This window comes from Pteropus alecto, unplaced genomic scaffold, assembly GCF_000325575.1.
Source record: "Pteropus alecto unplaced genomic scaffold, ASM32557v1 scaffold3, whole genome shotgun sequence".
NCBI lineage: Eukaryota > Metazoa > Chordata > Mammalia > Chiroptera > Pteropodidae > Pteropus > Pteropus alecto.
Window position 1 is genome coordinate 25,006,783 of NW_006442484.1, and position 21,495 is coordinate 25,028,277.

The window sequence follows — 21,495 nt, forward strand, 5'->3', positions numbered from 1 at the left end:
GCTGAAGAGATAGAAGGGCCAGACATGTAGGGTCTTAGAGGTCATATTAAGGAATTTAAAATTTTAGATGTTATTATAACTAGGACAAGAAACCACTGGTGGATTTGAGCATAGGATTGATGTGATTTGTGAAGTTTAAAACATCTTCATAAAACATTAAATGATAAATTTGGAGTTTTATTTAAAAAGCAACTCTTTAAAAGCCATTAAATAATAGACTGATAATTTTTTACTCTAAATGTTTTAATAATTAGAAAAAAATCCACAAATTAAATTAAAAGGCACTTCTAAACTTAAGAATTATTATTTGGTAGCTACAACAAGGAAGATGTTGATTTTCTTAATAGGTAATAATTCAATATCGAAAATGTAACTCATTTGTAGAAAAGACATGAACATGCATTTTATCAAAGAAGAAATGCTAATAGCTAACAAACATAAAAACGTTTAGTTTTCCAACCTCTTCCTTGTGTACTTTAGTAATATTTTTCTGGTGATCGATTGTTGCCAGTTACTATGTTTTGCTATTCTTATCAACCTCTTTTCATAGAGTATCTTTGTTGTCAGTGCTATGCTAGTTCCTCTTTTTATTATTCATGACTGAATATGATAGTTTTACCTGGCGAGCTGTTTTTAAGAGGGGTATGTGTGTTGGTGGTAGGGAGGGTGAAAGTAAGGGAAGGTCCAGAGTATTGTTCCAGGTTTGCCAGTCTTCACAAAGGAGTTGTTTCTCTGCTGCCACAGACACAAAATACTTCCTGTAGAAATGCCTTGTCTGTGTATTCTTTGTGTAGACTCCACCTTCTCTTCTCTAAAACTGACAGTCTAATTCATTCTGATGACAACTCAGTTCAGTTCTGTTCCCATAGCTGTGATTACAAGAAAAAGGTCCGTAGCAAACTGCAAAGGTGTTATATACCTTCGGAGCATATTTCTGGCCATCATGTTCCAGGATCTACACTGAGGGCTCCTTGACCACTGCATTTCTCCAGGACTGCTTCTCTATTTACCCTCACGTGGCTCTGCCAGGTCTCAGCTGCTTTTGCCTATTTTAGAGTTTGGGGATTATATATGAATCTTAATATTACTGAAAATATATTGTATAGGTTTCTTCCTTCTGAGGGAAGAACGCACAGACAGATGGAGGACATAGAAGCAAAAAGAGAAGAGGAAAAAATGAATAAAGCAATCAACTCTAGGAGCAAAATTTGTGTTCCAGAAAGCAAGAACTCTGGGAAAGACCTAAAACAGCAGAGAGAGAGAGACACTAAAGACAAAACCCAAAATAGTAGAAAAGAATAAATATTTAAAGATAAAATTAACACTTTTATAAAATATGAGACCTTTAGAGCCAGTCGACAGTGGATTGACATATACAAGATCTTGTAGGAAAAAAAGTGTTTTGTATTTTACATTCAGTCAAACTGTCTGTAGGCATAAAGATTATAGACGGTTTCAAACTTACAGAATATTGTTTCAAGTGTGCCCATCTTGGAAAAAATTCCTAGAAAATTAACTACTGCTATTCGGATGAAAATAACTGGAAAAATCACAGAAGGACAAACATTGAGCATTGAAGGCTGTAACTGTGAAATAAAGACTAAAACAAATGTGGCAGAGTTAAAGAACAAAATATAAATACTATATTACCTAAAAATAGAAATGATACACTATTTTCTCCCTTGACCTATTTTCTCCCCTTTTCATCCCAGGTTTTCATAGTTGTAAGTTTTTTCACTTTCTCTTCTTTAATACTTCCAAGTCATATAATATCAATTAAAACTGCAAATTATAAAAGTAATAGCAGAATTTGATAGTACATAGGAAAACACTGAAAAATATTAACTGAAATATGAAAGAAAAAGCGGGTTAGAATAATAGAAATATACTAATGTTATAATTGCTTATAGAAGTGAACTAATAGATCTCGAATATAGAAATAAAAGACATGTAAATTATAAGTTGATTTGTGAATACAAAGTTGCACAGAGGTATAATTATAAACATAACTTCTAGAATAGAGATATAAACATAGAAACTACACATAGAGAAATATGAGGTAACAACTAATGATAAATTTTTTAAAACAAGAAGAGTTAAAATAATAAAAGAATGAAGACCAATTCTATTTATCAGATGCCCACTGTCACTATCATCATTTAACATTGTACTGAAGAGAATCAGCCAACAGAAAAATTAATGTAAATGGGCTTAACTCATGTTGGTTTTTTAAAAAGTGGATTTCTGACTAAATCATAGAGCAAAATTCTATTCTCTGATATGTGCAAAAAACAAGAAAAATGTTTAGAAATGTTAAAACTAAAGAACGGTAAAACTTAAGGTAGATAAAGGCAAGCAAAATACTTAAGTCAGACCAGAGGAATCAGTCCACATAAACATCATTTGAGATGAACAAAGTCATATTTTTAATGCAAAAACTGCACTTCACAATGAAGATTTAGGAATTTTGAATATCTACAAACCAAATAACATGGCACTGACACTTACAAGTAAAAAAAAAAAAATGCAGATACAAGTGAAAATAGCTAAAAACACAGTAGACCTGGAAAGTTTATTCTCCTCTCAGTTTAAAGCAGAACAAGGGATGTGGGTGAGAGAAGTATGAAGAAACCTGGCCCATGGCGTGCCCTTTCAATATGTGGATTCCAGATGTCTCCTATTTTATAAAAGTGTTATTTTATCTTTAAAGCATTTGCATAAAAGTCAGGAAGATTGCAAAGATGCCCCTTGTCATGTCTGTTATTTAGCATTGTGGTGAAGGGAACCAGACAAGAGAAAAATACTAGAAGTTTTTAAAAATCAAAAAGGGAAGTTAAAACTCCTACGTGCACATCATATGATTATATACCTGGAATTGCCACCCAAAATAAAATCATCTGAGTTACGACTAAAAATGAGACTTCACTAAGATATTGTGATACAAGATTAATGTATTTACATAGATAACTTTCATATATGCCAAAATAACTTTAAAGCTCCAGTGTCATAATATATGTAGGCATATTGTTTGGTTTTATGCCATAAGCCTAGTCATATTTTTTGTATATTAATTTCTTATGACCACAGACTTAGTGACTTAATGTAACAGATATTTATTTTCTCACAGTTCCAGATGCAAGAATTTTGAAATCAGTGTTACTGGGCCAAAGTCAAGGTGTTGGCAGGGCCATTCTCCCTCTAAAGCCTTGGGGAGAGGGTAGGAGGGATCATTTCCTCACCTCTTCCAATTTCTGGTGGCTGCCAGCATTCCTTATGGCCATATCTCTTTAATCTCAAGCTCCATTGCCTTCTCCCCTTCTGCTTTTTATCTTATAAGGAGCCTTCTGATAGCACGTAGGGCTGTCACCTGGATCCAGGATAAATAATCTCCCCATTTCAAAATCTTTAACTTAGTCACATCTGGAAAGACCCTTTTTCCTTATATAATATCATTTACAGGTTCCAGGTATTAGGACATAGTATCTTTGGGTGGCCCTTATTCAGCCTTTGTATATGATGAATTAACTTTCTTTGCATCTAGAATACTAGTTATGTACTATCCTCAGGAGAATCAGGAAAGCACCACTCGGGATATTTACGAAAATAGTTGCATATCATTTTTCTAGAGTTTAATTCTCTCACAGAACCCTCGTGAAAAAAGGCTCTGTTGGTATGTGATATGATAGAATGAACAGGATTGTAAACTCCAGCAGTACGCTTAATAAATTCAGGAATATTGGAAATGATAAGGATGGCATCTCAGATCAGTGGGAAAAGATTAATACATGTTGTTGGGACAACTGGTGAGCCATCTGGAAAGAAAAGTTGAATTCATACCTCACATCATACAACAAGGCATATTCTAAATGGACCAAATATTTAAATGTAAAATACGAAGCCAATGGGGTATGCAGAAAACATGAGTTTTTCTTATGAATTTATAATAGAAAAAACCTTCAAAACAAAATCTAGAAGTCATAAAAGAAAATTATTAATAAATTTAACTACATTTAAAACACACACAAGCAAAAGATAAACTGCAAACATTGAAAAAAAGTTTGCAATTTTTATTAAAGAGAAGTAGCCAAATTTCCTAAAATATAACTAAAAAGTAGAAAATGGCAAGTTAAAATACTAACAGTACTATCAGGAAAATGACAAAGGATATGAACAGACTGCTTACAGAAAAAGAAATGTAAATGGCTCTTAAGAATGTGAAAATTCCAACCTCACTCCTCATAAAAGAAAAGTGGATTTAAGTCACAATGAAATACTATCTGTCACCCATCCGAATTTCTAAATATCCCAATATTGAATATAATAGTCTTGGTGAGAGTGAAGGCATTGTTTTATGTTCCTGGTAGAATGTAAATTGGCACAAAGCATATGGAGGGTAATTGGCATTATCTGTAAACGTTAGAAAAATACCTTTTCCATTGACTTAGTTCATTACTTCTTATAATTTATTCACTGATCTATTTCTTTATGAAGTGACATATATACAGTTATTCTTTGTAATATTTAATAGCAAATGGAGAAACCAATTACTCATCTATATGGGACAAATTTAGCTAGATGATATCCAGAATGAAATATGCAGCTGTTAAAAACAAAAAAGGAATTTTGTTACTTATAAATCTTTAAGGTCTATTAATTTTTTAAATTACAACTGAATTATAATTAAAATTACAGTATTACAGTTGCAGAGCAGTATGTATAGGATGCTGCCTTTGTGGTTCAAAGATAGTGGAGAAAAGAATGTTTCTATATATATATGCTTACTTATGCAAAAAAAAATCACTGCAGGTATGCACAAGGAAATAATAACAATGCTGTCATTATCTCATGGGAAGGAATAAGAAATGGATAGATTGAGAACAGGAGTAGGAGAGAAATTTATGAAATATTCTAATCGTAAAAAATTATTAAAGGAAGTATATATATTAACTTTTTTAATTAAATGAATAAATTTTCATTCATTTTTTTTTTTAAGATGAAAGTGGGAGTTCCACCAAACCAAAGAAAGACTTTTATTTTGCTATTATATGAAGTACATCTGTTTTTCTTCCATTAGTTTAAAAAGCACCAACTAGAAGTCTTTGATTTCCACTACAGATCTGCTATCTTGTAGATCAGGGACCTTGGAAAAGACAGGGAGTTCCCTAGTCTATTCTTTTTTCCCATCTTTATTTTTTTAATTATATTTATTGAGGTGACATTGGTTAATAAAACTATATAGGTTTCATGTGTACAATGAAGTAATACATGATCTGTATATTTTATTCTGTGTTCACCCAAAGTCAAATCTCCTATCACCATATATTAGACCCCCTGAACCTTTATCTACTTTCCCCCTCTTCCCACTTTCCCTCTGATAACCACTAAACTGTTGTCTGTGTGTATAAGTTTTTGTTTGGCTTGTTCGTTTGTTGCTTTGTTTCATATTTCACATATGAGTGTAATCATATGGTTCTCAACTTTTTATGTCTGACTTATTTTGCTTATGATTATCTCAAGACCCATCTTATGAATGAAACTAGATTGCTATCTGTCATCATACACCAAAATTAACTCAGAATGGATCAAGGACCTAAATATAAGACTTGAAACAATAAATTGCATAGAAGAAAACAAAACTCGGGTATTAAACTCATGGACCTTGATTTTAGAGAATTTGACCTCAAAGGCAAGAGAAGTAATAGGAAAAATAAAAGAATGGGACAATCAAACTAAAAAACTTCTGCACAGCAAGAGAAACCATCAACAAAACAAAGAGGCAACCAACCGAATGAGAGAAGAAATTTACAAACAACGCCTTCAATAATAGGCCAATATCCAAAATATATAAAGAACTCCTACGACTCAACAACTTAAAAAGGGGCAGAGAACCTGAACAGACACTTCTCCCAAGACATGCAAATGACCAACAGACATGAAAAGATGCTTAACATCGCTTTTAGCGATGCAAATTAAAACCACAATAAGATACCTCCTCACACCTGTAAGAATGGCTATCATCAGCAGAACAAGTAACAAGTGTTGGTCGGAGAGGTTGTGAGGGGAAAAGGAACCCTCATATACTACTGGTGGGAATGTAAATTGGTATAGCCACTATGGAAAATCATATAGAGGTTCCTTTTATTTATTTATTTTTTAGGTGAGGCAACCCTTGGTTGACCTCACAGATTGCAAGGACCTTATCAGCTTACAATCCCTTATTTTTTTATTTTTTACGCCTACAGCACCTGGTCTTCCTAGGTGGTCTCCCATCCAAGTACTAACTAGGCCCAACCCTTCTGAGATCAGACAAGATTGGACTTGTTCAGGGTAGCATGGCTGTAGATTGGAGATTCCTTAAACAAAGCAGAATTACCATATAACCCAGCAATCCTTCCTCTGGGTATCTACCAAAAAAAAATTTGAACATTTATCTGTAAAGATATATGCACCCCAATGTTCATTGCAGTGTTGTTCACGGTGGCCAAGACATGGAAACAACTGAGTGACCTTCAATAGATGATTGGATAAAGAAGATGTGGTACATATATACAATGGAAGACTACTCAACCGGTAGAAAACATTTCTCAAATATTTATTGAGGGCCTACTTTGTACCAGGCACTGTTTTAGGTGCTTGGGGTCAGTGACGGAGATCCTAACCCTTATGGAGCTTACATGCTAGTGCTAGGAGACAGACAAAAAGTAATACATAATGTAGTATGTCAGAAGATAAGTTCTATAAAAAAATACACATAAAACAAGGTAAGTTAGATTGGCAGTGTCATTGGGATTAGAAGGAGGTGTTACAATATTAAATGGGATTATCAGAGTAGGTCTCACCAAGAGAGCAAATTTAAACTAAGACTAGAAAGAATCAAGGGATTTAGTCACATGGATATCTGAGGAAAAAGTGTTTCTAGCAGAGAGAACAACAAACATAGATGCATTGAGAGAGGAACATGTAAAATGTTTTAAAAGGAAGGGTTAGAGGGTGTGGCTTGAGGAGCAAGAAGGATAGTGGTAGAAGATGGGGACAGAAAGATAATGATGTCTGTTGGAATTTGGTTGTCTGTCTTAGCAGAGGAGTGGCAATATCTGACAGTTTTTCAAAAGCTTAGTCTGATTGGTGTTATTACAAAAGACTATTGGGAAGCAAGAGTAAAAGCTGGGAGATAATTTGGAAGTAATAATGTCTTAGACCAGAAGAATAGCAGTAGAAGTGATGAGGGAGTTGAAGTTTGAATGTAATTTGAAATTAAGTCAACTGGATCCATGAGATACTGTATGTGGTGTGTAAGGGAGAGAACTCGAGGAAGAGGAAGTGTGAACACGTTATCTAGGAAAATGGGAGAATGAATGGACTATGGAAATATACTATGATTGCCTGGGAGCATGAAGAGCCCACTGGAGTTCTTCACAAATTTAAACATGAGACCAGTCAGTATGGCTCTGGGTTTTTCTCCAGCTATATTCAGCTGCATGATATAGGCCTCATTTGATGTATAAAAAAATAGATCTCCAATATTATGAAAAGATGCCATTGTTAAATTTAAAAAGTGAGTAGCAAGACATTATACATAGAGAAAATATTTTCATTTGAATGATTTTTTTTAAAGGAGATACCTATATGTTTACTATATTTATACAAAATTTAAATGTTTTCCCACGTTTTAGCTAAAAAATGATTTTCTTACGATCATTCTAGACAATAAACGTGCATCAAATGATCCTGACTAAACCATGCCCGTTGTTTCTACTATATAACAGATAGCAAATATAATTGATTATGGAATTGAGGTGACAGGCAGGTAGTGACCATTTTAAAGACAGGAATGCATTTCAGAGTCCTTAATTATTTAATCTTTTTTAAAATTTAGCTTAGATTATGCAGTTTTAAAAAATAAACATGGAACTTAATTTTGAACTTAATAAAGTATATATAAAATTGTTTATATGACTTGTCTGAATTTCTGAGCATTTGTTTACTTAAAATGCTTAAAAGTTTTAGTATGTGAGAACTTTATGAAACCATGAAACTAATGCTTATGCAATATCAGAAATTAGATAGATTAACCAGATTGAACATTTAGTGAACATAGCTGGTAAAAAACATAAAAAGAAAAAAGAGTTGGAAATGAAAAGAGTGAAATATCAAAGATGAATCAAACATATATAAAAGATGTGAATAATTAACCCATAAACAATAGCAAAGAGGGAATGTGTGATACATTTGCAAGCAATGAAAGGCATAGTATAGGAGACAAGAGTTGAAGACATTGATTGAATGAATGCACCACATGCCATCTGATAGAACATCTTCACTGATCCATTACCTGAATGTTCTGTAAAGCTGCTTCTAGGAAATACACACAAATTTGGAACAACTCAATAATGAGACTTTTTCATTCTGGGTACTAAATTACTACCTATACTTAGTGAGAGTAAATATGTAGTGTTCTGTATAGATCTCAGTCATTCAGTACAAGATTGTGTTTCATAATGAAGCATATGAATGAATAAGGATGCAATCTATTATTATAAGTATATGGTGATATGTTTCCATAGGTACGGTTAGTACCGGTCTATAATTGCAGTTCTAAAAGGCAAAAGGCTCTGAAATCCAAAAGTTTCTTTTCCCCTCAATACATTTCGATGGCAGAACCTAACTGACCTGGAAATATTAAGGGCTCACTTAATTTCATCACAAATTTAAAAGCTATTTATGACCACATATCAGAGAAGGGGTTAATATCCAATATATATAAAGAACTCATACAACTTAATAGCCCAAAGACAATCAGAATAAAAAATGGGCAGATGACCTGAATAATTGTTTTTCCAAAAAAGACATATACACAACTGGTACAGGAAAAGGTGCTCAACATCACGGAAATGCAAATCAAAACCACAAGATATCACCTTGCACTGTTGTCAAGAAGGTGAGAGATAAGTGCTGGTGAGAATGTGGAGAAAAGGGAAGGAGCCCTCATGCACTGTCAGTGGGATTGTAAGTTGGTACAGCTACTATGGAAAACAGTATGAAGGGTCCTCAAAAAATTAAAAATAGACCTACCATATAGTCCCATGTCTGCATATATATCCTACTTCTAGGTATATATCAGAAGGAAATGAAATCACTATCTCAAAAAGATGCCTGCATCTTCATGCTCATTGCAAAATTATTCACTATAGCCATGACATGGAATCAATCTAAGTGCCATCCAAGGATGGATAGATAAAGAAAATGTGATATATATATAAATATATATTTTTATATGTGTATATATTTGAGTATTATTCAGCCATAAGAAAAGGTAATCCTGCCATTTGTGACAACACAGATGGACCTTGAGGGAATTAAACTTAGTGAAATAAGTCAGAGAAAGACAAATACTGCATGATCTCACTTATATGTGTGATCTAAAAAGAAAAAAAAAAAGAAAAAAAGCCAAACTCATGGAAACAAAATAGAACTGGTGGTTGCCAGAGGCTGGGAAGTGGGGAAAATGGGGAGATTTTGGTCAAAGGGTACAAACTTAACAGTTATAAGATGAATAAATTCTCGGAATCTAATATTCAGCATGGTGCCTATAGTTACCAATACTGTATTATATACTTAAAAGTTTTTAAGAGAGTAGATCTTAAATGTTCTCACCACCCCACAAAAAAAAATTGTAATCAGGTGAGACAACAAATGTGTTAACCTTATTGTGGCAATCGTTTTGCAATATAAAACATGTAGCAAATCATCACGTTATACACTCTAAATTTACCAAACATTATATGTCAATTATATCTCAATAAAGCTGGGGGAAAAATAAAAGCTGTTTATGAATATTTGAAGTTATTTATGTTCTATATTTAAACCAAAGTGTGAATATTCATTACAGAAAAATTAGTGTATTTGATTATTAGCTGCTGTCCAGACACTACTGGTATTAGATAAAGTGCAGTAAATGCATCACATTACCTTTCTAAATCTGAAAATATCCAAATTCCTGAATACATTTGTTCCCAAGAGTTTCTAAGGTGTATAAAATTTATTTTTTAACCCTTCTATGCTCTTTGAATTTTACCATGATCATGAATTACTTTAATAAATAAAAAATGACTTTGAAATAAATTAGTTATGATCTACATGATAGTGAAAAAGTCAGTTTTTTGCTCTGTCTTGTGATTTTTAAGTGAGTAGAAGTCTAAACCAAGAATCCAGAGAAAGGGGGAGATTACTATCAACTGGAGTGGTTAGGATGGACTTTATGGAAAATTTGGGGCTTGGGCTAAGTCTCGAAATACGAGGCAGGTTTGGAGATTTGAGAAAGGCAGTGGAAGAGCAAACCAGAAGGAAAGATGACGTTAGGTGAAAATACATATGACATATACTTTGGTTGTTCTGGGCTTCTTCCTAATTGTACAAATCTGTTGATAGTTCCTATGTATAAGACTTGAAAATATTCTGCAATGGAGAATTAAGTTTAATAGAACTTTCTCCTTTCCTTATGCCACATTAGTTAATTGATTGTATATAGTTTACATTATCATGTAATTGTGAAGATGTAAAATAAGACACTGTACCATATTTTTGCTTCACCCAGATAACTAATAGGCTAAAATTATAAGACTTTTCATTTCTTCTTGTTGAAATGTATGACTGGAAACAATTTTGTGATCTTGCAACATACCTAATTCTTGTTTTCCATTTTTAGTTATCTCTTATTCTTTTTTTTAAAAAAAGTTGCCTGTAAACATCACTTGACTATTGCAATTCTGTTTGTAGATTCCTCTTGCCTATTTGATACTTATGTGGACTCTAGTCCTCAACTTTTCTCTTTAATTATTTTTACTAGAAAATTTAAAATTGAACTTTTAATAACAAAGCAAATATTTCTGTGAATTATGAAGTTAATATTGTCACCAAGTGCTACTGTTCTGTAAATTACCATAAAAAATTTTATTTGGAGCAAATTAAATTTTACTTAAGTATCTTCAGTTACATTCTAGATGGAATTTATTAGACATCTTTATATTTAATACAAATTTTTGCAAATCCAAATGTGATTTTAACTCTTATTATTACTTCTGTCTTTTCAATGGCATTAGCATAATATATTGTACCTTCTTCATTTGATTTTTCCATGAATTAGGTACTTGTTTTAATTACCTTCAAAAATTGATTGTCAACATAGCAGTCCATATAGCTGAATTTACTATACATATTTATTATATATTCTTGTGTTTTTCAAGATTTTTAGTTTCATATATTACTTAGTAATAAAAATATAAAATAAAAGCTGCTTATTAAGGAAGGCATTAATTTTTCATTGATTTTTAGTTCCACTAAAATTCTAATATGGACTTTAAAGTTAATAAATACTATTTGATTGTTGTGTCTTTACATGTTATCGTAATGTCATTTTCATTTCAAAGAGAAAAGTAAAGCCATAAAACTACTTATTTCCAGCTATAGGCATTAGCCAATTTCTTCATCCTAAACAAGACCCATAGACTGACTTTCATACAAATCAGTTGCTACTGGTACGTTATCTTCAAATATGCACCTTACCCATCATCCCTTTCTACCTTCAATATCAAGAGTGTACCATTTAGGAAAGACTGCTGAATTCTTTTTTCCTAATATTTCAAACATACCGCATTCTTTTACAAAGACTTCAGGAGATAGCAGGCTTTATAAAATGAGTGGAAAGCTCAGATTTTGCTAAATACCTAAATCAAAATATAGTTCATACTTTATATTAAGCTTTTTAATAATATTAATCTTATATTATGATCTTAAAAGTCCAAAACAAGAAAAGGGATTTTTTAATATTATTGTTGCGATTTACCACATGTTAGGGTAAATATCGGGATTTTCTTGATTTAGTTCACGGTCATGTACTCGAACGTAGTAATCATATTATTATGTTATATTTATAAACCACAATTTACTTATTTTACTTACATTGTTCAATGTAAATAAAACATAAATTATAAAAAATGATCTAGATGGTTAAGTAAACAGTGGTAAGAATCTTATCCCATTACAATTTTTTGTTTTTATGAATAGTAAAGAAAGTATTGGTTTCTTGCTCTATATATGTACTTCTTTTTGATTCTTCTAAATTTTCAGTTGTATGTTTATGATGTAAAACTTTTATATTTTATTATTCAGGCTCTAAAAATTGCTTTTAGGTAGTTTAAATATATGATAGTTATATATATTAATATATTATGCAGTTGTAAATTATATGTAGACATTCCCAATCACTGAAGTAAACTCCTCTCTTTACCCATTGCTGACTAGCTGTGATCTATCAGTAAAAGGGGTCGGTTAGCAAATCTTAATACCTGAATCATCAAGCCAATTTATGTATTTTAGTGAGTAATATCTTCAGCTCAAGCTTGCTGGAATATCAGTCTGGGACTCAAATGAATGGACATAGATTTTAATGGACTTTGCTGTCTCTTTTCTTCTTTCTTTTTTTCTCTGTACTTCATATATTACATGTTAAAACTTAAGGTTGTTCAAATTCAGACAGATTCTAGTTTCTCTATCCTTCTATTCTTCTATTTGAATTTTAAATTTTAAATTTTCTCCAGCTTCAAAAAACTGTTGTTCACAACGATCTTGTAGTGGTTTTGATTGATTTGTAAACATTCTCTATCTTAATTTAGAATGAACAGAATTTGGACTTTGGATTCAGAGAGAAAATTGCCAGATTAACTCTTTCTAATTATTTTCAGCATTTGTTTGGAATTTTTAATATTTATCATATCTTTGAAGTAAGGACATACTACAGGGTAACCCATGGTTATTCTATTATTTGATTCTTTTTCTACATTTCTTTACTTATCTATACTAATTATATGTGTTCCATGTTTAGATTTTTTTCTTGTGTATAGAATTTTTAATCTGAAATATCAGAAGAACTCTGATATTTAGGTAGATCATTCACAAACAGAAATATTTCCCTAGTATAATTCATCTAGCAGTTTATTTTAAATACCTTAGAAATTAAATTTTTTTGATAAAATGAGTCCTTTTTATAGAAAAAATTAATAACAGCTTTATTGAGATATAATTTATATTCTATAAAGTTCACAATTTTAAATTGTGCAACAGTGCTTTTTAGTATATTGATAGTGTTGTATAGCAATCAACACTTAATTCTAAACATTTTCATCAACCCAAAAGGAAACCTATACCCCTAGCAGTCACTCTCTATTCCTCTACTCTGAGCCCCTGACAACCACTAATTTTTCTCTTTATATATATTTGCCTACTCTAGTCATTTCCTATACATAAAATCTTATATGGCTTTTTATGTCTGGCTTCTTTGACTAAGCATAATGTTTTCAATGTTCATCCATGTTGTAGCATATGTCAGAATTCCATTCATTTTAATGGCCAAATAATATTCCATTGTATGGATATCCTACATTTTGTGTACCTATTCATCAATTTATGAGTCCATTCTTTTAGAATCAGTTATCAGTCTTCTGTGACAAGAAGCCTGAAATTATTGTTTGGTACAAAGCAGTCTGTGACCTATGTTTTAAATATTAAAAACTTATATTTAAAAAAATGCTTTTATGTTTAATAGTTTTAATGGATTTAAACTTACCTTTTAAAACTTTTTAAGTTTCTTAAATCCAAAATACATCTGGCTCCAAAAAGTTTGGGATGAGGGATTGTATATAACATCTTGAAATTAAGAGGAAAGAAGAATTCGGTCATCTATGGGGATATTCAGTTTATCCTTTTTTCGAGGTAAACATTCACTAGACTCTGCTTACCTTCTCCTTATATAAATACACGGCATCCTTACTGACAATAATTTTAAGTATTTGTCTTACTTCCCTCATAGAATTGGTCAGTATGCCCCATGGATTCTACCTTATTAATATCTCTCATTAATTCCCTCTTTTCTGTTCTCACCACCAGGAACTGAGTTAATTTTTGTTCTACATTATAGTGTAGCAGCAGCAGCTTTACACTTTTGAGCAGCTTACTTTACATCTATTAAAGAAGTTATCTAATTGTATTATCTCTTTTCTAGCCACTGGCTGTGAGCTCCTTGAAAGCAGGAACTGTCATTTATCTCTTGACTTTTTTTCTACAGTGGCTGGCAAAGAGTTTGTACTCATCTGTTGCCGAAAAGATAATGAATGAATGAGTAGAATGAATAATTGTTATCACTTTTTTTTTCTATTTTTTGGAATAGTTGTTTCTCAACCTTTTTTTAATAGATAAACCTTAAAATTTTCCAAAAAGATGTCATTGTTTTTGAACACAAAAATGTCAGGAAACTATTGTTAAAAATTGTATCATAACACAAAGTTTATGAATAAGATTGCAAATTAAGGATAATTGGACCTCTATAATGGACATTCAGAGAAATAACTTATCTCTAAATATCAGTTGCAAAAACATACATATTTAGAATACTGTTTGTAATCACAAGAATTGGCAAGATGTGGTTATTTGAAACAGAAGCAGTCATTTATAAGGGGAGAACAGATAGAATAAAAAACACTAGGGTAAATGTAAAGACAATGAGATGAATAAGGTTAAAAATGACTAAAGAAAATTAAAATTAAAAAAATAATTTCACATTTTCAGTTCTTGTCAGTAAAAACAGAATTGACCCCCAGGAAATCATTTTAATGAACTAGAGGGGTAAAAATTAGAAATTCTCACAGAATTCAGAGAAAAAGTCAAAAAAATTAAAACAATGCAAGAGAAGATGGAAGCTATGGAAATAAACAACAACACTCCAATATAAGGTTTAGACATATTTCTAAGGAATAAATGATAAAAAGTCAAAATAGAAGCACTGGTAGAAGACAATATTAAAAGTTTTTTTCTGATTAAAGGTAGACTTTATATTTTACATATATATGTGTGTGTATATATATGTATATATAAGAAAACATATATATTTTAAACCTTGAAAGAATGGGTGAGTTACAAAGGGAAAATAAATTTGGATCATAAAGTTTATTTTAAATATAATCTTACATTTATTATGTATAATAGAGACATTTAAAACATACTATAGAATGATCCCTAAAAGTATAGTCTTTCAAATGAGACATTTAAACTTTTTTCACTTCTGGTAAGTGACCTGTTTAATTTACTTTAAATTAGAGTTAGGGGGAATCATTTGACAACAGTAAATATAAAATTTAGACAATATTTTAAATAATATTTGAGGCCAATTGAGTATTTAAATGTGTATTGAAAAATAAGTTACAGCATCAAGTGTGGTTCAAAACTGCCTTTATGATCTTTTGGAGTTCTTTGTATTTTATGCTGTTTTAATTTCTAAATAGATAATTTTGCATAAGAAAATTCTGGATACAATCATCATATGCTTTTAATTATGACTTTTAAAGTGTTTGAGACTTCTAGGGGTTCCTTTTGATTAGATAAATGCAACTTATAGATTTGATGATGGTCGTCTTAAGGCAAATTTACAGTCTGCATAGGATTTTTAAGCTTCTCATGAATTATATCACCAGAAGTTTCTTTGTGCTTGCTCTCTTTAACCATCAATCAATGTGACAGTAAATTTTAAAATGTAGGACTGATAGTTAAGAAACTCGAACCTCTATAACAATCTCAAACACTATGGTGTCAAAGAGGTAATTTAAGAGACCAGCTGACTGAGTGGCTGAGATATAAGTATGCTTCTCAGGCCCCTAAGATACTCATTTAGATGCCTTGGGTGCTCTCAGATCATTCCTTTTTAAAAGGAAGAAATATTTATATAACTATGCAGTTATTAAATTTTTTAATTACACTTTTAAACAGATGTCATTTTTGCCTTAGAAAACTCTTTGACCTTCTGTATCCAGGCTCAACAAATGTTTTCCATAAAAACCCAGATAGTAAATATTTTAAGCTTTGCTGGCTGGCAGGTTTCTGGAACTACTCAGCTCTGCTGTTGAGGTGTGAAAGAATTCATAGATAATACATGAACAAATGAGCATGGCTGTGTTCCAGTTTTATGGACACTGAAATTTGAATTTCATGTTATTTTCAGGTGTCATAATTTTGTTAATGCTTTTTGAACCATTTTAAAATGTAAATACCATTCTTAACTTGGGTGCCATACAAAAACAGGTGGCAGACTGGATTTGTTCTGCTAGCTGAACTTTGCCAACCCCTGCTATAGATAGTTAAATCTACTGGTTGGGAAAATCTGCTTTAATAATACATTCTTAAGTTCCTCCACTACCTATTCTGCCACACTGTTCCAAAATTCTTACTGATTGTGCTTATGCCTGCTGACAAAAAAAATGTTCAATTTGTTATTAACAGCTTCGTTGTGACCCCAATAATGTTGCTACTTTGTCCCGCCTCACAAGTAGCTCACAGAAGTAAATAAAAAAATTTTTTTAGCACTGTCGGCTATAAAACTAATTGTCTTTTGTTAGATGATCTAGTGTAGTATAATGCAACTGCGGAACTTGGAAACCAGGCTGTACCTGGTTCTGCCACTATTCATAGTAGTTGAGTTTCTCAAACCTCTGATGCTCCATTTTTTCTCCTCATCTGGAAGAAGTATTAAGAGATTATATTGTAATAATAAATATGAAATCACTAGTAAAGTAAAAAATATAACATTGTGGTGATTGTTGCACTTTATTATTTACTCTTCCATATGATTTCTGGCAGGGCTCCCTATTAATGCTGAAATATCCTTCTTGAAGATTAGATATAGATTAAGGATTGCATATAAACTTTCTCCAGGCATTTTGCCTCCATGCACCCACACTTTTAAGCTGCTCTTAAATTCCTCACTATACAGATGTACCAAGTCCATATATTCTTTCTTATCACTACTCTATGAAGGCACAGACTTTGTCTGTTCTGTCCCTGCTCTCCAGTACCCAAAACAATGTCTGGAATGTATTTGGGTACTGACTGAATAAATAGTTCTGAGTGAATCAGTGACACGAGTAATCCCATATGTTCACTTGCCTTTCATTATCAAAAGGAATATAAAAAGCTTATTATAAATAAAATGTTTTTAAATACATAAAATATGTAAGATTACAAAGGAAATCTACTTTATTCAGCTCTACTAAAATATAGTTCTATCCACAAATCCGTTAGTATCCATAGACTCCAGTTTTTAAAATATGGAAAAATTTTTGCTACTATCAGAGGACATTGATCCATAACTATAAATTGTAAAATTACATTAATAGGATCAAAAACAAATGCAACCTTTATTTGGTCTCTTTAAGTACTCCTTCCCCTACACTTTGAAATTATATCAAAAAGAGCAGTGAATTTTTTAAAAGCCTATTTTGGTTAAATTTCTTTTGGTTGCAACAAGGAAAAAACAGATTTTGGCAAGCTTATTCAAAAGGGGCATTTGTCTGGGAAGATGCTGGAGTGTCTCATGGAATTGACAGGTGGAAGGAAAGGACCAAAGTTAGCTCTAGGGATTTCAGCATTATCCAGAGTAGAGCCATTAATGAAGGTCTCAGTCATGTGTCCGAATTTCAAAATACTAAAAGAGAAACCTGATCGATCCAGCTTTGATCACAGATGCGTGCTTCAGTTGGTCAGCCAAAGTCAGAAGTAGAATCATGTAGTAGAGCTATCTGCACTGAGGGCCACTGTTTGGAGTCCGGGAAGCTGGGAAACTACCTCGAGAAATATGTAGTCTTAATGATCTGACTCCAGAAAACAACATTTATTTATATTTATTAATGTCTCAAGATGAAACATTTCACTTGAAGCTGCAAGACATCTTTGTCCATTGACACTTAGACTATATTTACAATTATGAATTTTAATATGTGTCAGATCACCTACTGCCATATGAATAAATGGCTTTATGTCATATAAGACTGCCAATATAATGTAGTGACAATATAGCATAAGGGTTAAGAGGGTAGACCTTGGGGCCAGTCTTGCATGGCTTCTGCCCTACCACTTAACTAGCTGTGAAAGTTTTGACAAATTACTCAATCTCTGATCCTCCTTTTCATTATCTGTAAAAAAGAGGTTTATCAGTGAGATTTTTCTGCGGTACAATCACCAGACGATCTCACTGTTATACCACAATAAGCCTTTAGTTTTTGATCAGCAGTCTGTGGGTAAGTAGGAATAGATCTGATCTAGGCTGGGCTCAACTAGACATGGTTCCAAGTGGAGGATGGGTCTAAGTCTGTGCCACATGTCTCTCATCTTCTTTGGACCTACAGCTACCTGAAGAACTTTTTCTCAGAGTAAAATGCAGGATATAGCAAGGGAGAAACCAAACTGCTAAAGCATATTTTAAGGCTTTGCTTGTGTAATGTCTGCTTTTATTCCATTTTATCAAAGAAAGTCACATGGCCAAGTCCACAGCCAAAGATCGGAGAGGTATAAATGTACCTTCCATGGACATGTGGTGAGGAAAGGGAAGAGCGACCCAGTCTACCACAGTACATAGTATTAGTACCTATCTAGTAGAGTTGCTGTAAGTTTAATATATGTAAAGCGTTTTAAATAGTGCCTGGCACATAGTAAATGCTCAATAAATGTTATTATTAAGCATACTCTTTTGCAGAAACTAACACAAAAGTTTAGTATTGTTTATCTGTAACATAAAATACATATTTGGCAAATGTGTCACTTCATTGGAGTTAAACAGCCATGCTTAAATTTAATTAAAAACAAATCTCTAATTCTAAAATTGTAGATTAGATGAACAAGAATATGGATCTTTCAGTCTGACCAGCGAGCTTCTGGGATAGAGTGGTTCCTGACACAATTATTTAACTATTAGTAAAATCATAGATTAAAGGTCGAGTTTTACCTTCTCATTTTACAGATAATGAATTGAGCCAAGAATGGTGAGATATCTAAATTGAAAAGAAAGAGCTAGATGGATGAATGATAAATAGATAAGTAGTTAAAAATGGAAATGCAAGGAAGCAAACCTAGATCTCTAGAATTCTAGGTGAGAGCTCTTCACACTATATCTAAATGCTGTGCATCATATTTTTTCTTTCAGTGAATTTTAAAAGAAAAAATAATTTTAAGAAGCTTTTAAAATAATTTTTTCAACTAATCCTTCGATTGAGAAGAATTATTGTAACAAAGAATATACTCATACTGTAAACAGAACAAAAACAACTAATCCTTAACAGAAGCCTTCACTCATCCATTTAACTTTTGAGTACTTAATATGTGTTAAGCACTGCAAAAAAAAAAAAACAGCAAAAAAAATCTCTTATCTTGTGAGCATACATTATAGAGAAACAAATAATGTATAGTATATTCTACAATCCCTTATCTGCAATTCCAAATCAAAAAGCTCTGAAACTGAATGTTTGCTACTCATACAGTAGTAAAACCTAACCTAAATCTTAATTCATTTAGTTGTAAAACTGCGAGGCTATTTATTTCTTGTTAAATAACACTTAGAATGTATACATCTTTTGCTATAGATATTAACATTTTATTTCAGAATGCTTTCCTAGGAGCTCCAGTGGCTCAATCGGTTAGCGTGGGGTACTTATACAGGGTGCTTTCCCAGACTTCTCATGTTGAGAGGCGAGAGGATGCATATTCTATAATTACAGTACGTTTACCATATTACCTTTAAAAGCTCAAATAATTCCCAAATACATCTGGCTCCCTTGGGATTGTGTTTGGCTGTATATATCCAGAAATTATAAATACTATGAATGGAAATGAAGCAGATAAGGGTATTAGGGCCAGTAGGGACAGGGATGGGGTTGGTAGGTGAGGAAGTTGTTTAGAATAGTGAGAGAAGACTGGGAGGTGACATTTGAGCAGATTCTAAAACAAGCAATGGAACTCTCAAGGGAGAGGAAAGTGGTCCAGTTGTTGGGAACAGACTTGTGGCTGTCTGGGGAAGTGTTCCAGTCCGAGAGACCAAGGTCAAAGACCTAAACCAAAAGTGTGTTTAGCATATTTGAGGAAGAATGACAAGGCTGCAAGGCTGTAGAATACCAACAAAGGGAAGAGTGATCAAATAGGCTGTTAGAGGTAACCAGGGGCCCAGTCATCTAAGGCAAGATAAGGCCATTGGATATTATCTTAAATGTTATGGGATGTCTTTGAAGGGTTTGACCAAGGATATATCTAAAATCCAATTTTCTTTTTTAACATTTCACTCTGTTGCTATATGGGTAATATGTTGTTATAGTAGTAAGGATTGAGAAAAATAAATGACCATGACTGGATGAAATTCAGAAATTTTATGGTCTCTGGTCATTTTTAGTAAAATAATTTCTTAATCATACTTTAAAAAAATATATCTCTTAGATATCCATCGAGCAGATGCTATGCTTTGAATTAGTAATCTAAATAATAAAGTATCATGTTTGTTGTTCTAGATTTTTCTCTAAGCATTACAGCTGAGAAATTAGCTTGGGCATGATAATTTTCTTCCTGATCACTCTCCCTCTTCCAGAGATTCTTCTCTTTTACCTACTGGACAACAGCTAGAGGAAAGAGCCCTGAGCTTGTAGTAGTAAGAACTGGTTTCTTATGGAGGCTCTGCCACTAATTGGTTCTCATATTGGTTGAGTTAATTTCTCTGGATTTCATTTTCTTATAGTGTAAAATACTCGGGATTGAGTCATCTGATATAGCTATTTCTTAACTGTAGACATAAATTTAGCAAGTCCTGTGCGTAAGACTAAAATTCTATGATTCTTAATGAGACCTAATAAAAATTTCAAAATGTCCTTAAATATGAATCTGAAGAAATGTAGAATAACTGGCTATCTGTTCAAAAATGGTAAATTTTCCCTTATTTCCTTTTTAACAGGACCAAGGAAATAAATACCAGAAGCCAAGAGCACAGAATATTTCCTTCATCAATTCATAGACTCCTGATATTTCTCTAATTCCATCAATACAAAGGAATGACCACCCTGACAGATGGCCACAAAGGATGTCAACAATTTTTTGGAGGCAAGCAATGAAATATTTGTGCCATGAGTTTTCTATTTCTAAGTATGTAGAAACAAATAGAATTATATTTTAATGAAAAAAAAGTATTTATAATATAGCAATTTATAAAAGCATAGCTAAGCTATTTCTCCCTTATTTTTTTTTTTCCCGAGCATTGTTGCATGTGAAAAATTACATTATGCTAAGCTGCTTTTGCCCTTACCTGAAGTATTTCATGGTGTAGGGACATGTTTCACCCTTAAATACAAGATAAAAATTTAAATAACAGAAATTAAATACCCATGTTTGAAAACAGGGCTCTTTGTAGCTATCTTGGACACACATATTCATATAGCTACAAATACTGAATAGTTTGAGAAGTTAGAATTACTTTCTACTTATTTTAATATTATCCATAGAATTTATTATTTTTGGTTTTAATTTCTGCATTTTTTCTCACTTGTTTTTAACAAGTTTCTAAAATGTTCCAAAATCTTGGGAAATTGCTCCTTTACATCCTTCACAGCTTTATATTTTGTGAGAATTTTACATCAGAAGATCCCA

At 32.3% G+C, this 21,495-nt stretch overlaps 1 long non-coding RNA gene across 1 annotated transcript in view; it reads left to right on the forward strand.

Annotated features, from left to right (window-relative positions):
* The window catches only part of LOC112470258, a 175,109-nt gene extending 154,157 nt beyond the window's left edge, over window positions 1–20,952 (forward strand). Inside the window, exon 3 of the long non-coding RNA XR_003042901.1 lies at window positions 20,807–20,952. This is a non-coding gene — a long non-coding RNA (uncharacterized LOC112470258). The remainder of the gene's footprint in view (window positions 1–20,806) is intronic.
* Window positions 20,953–21,495: the final 543 nt, after the last annotated feature.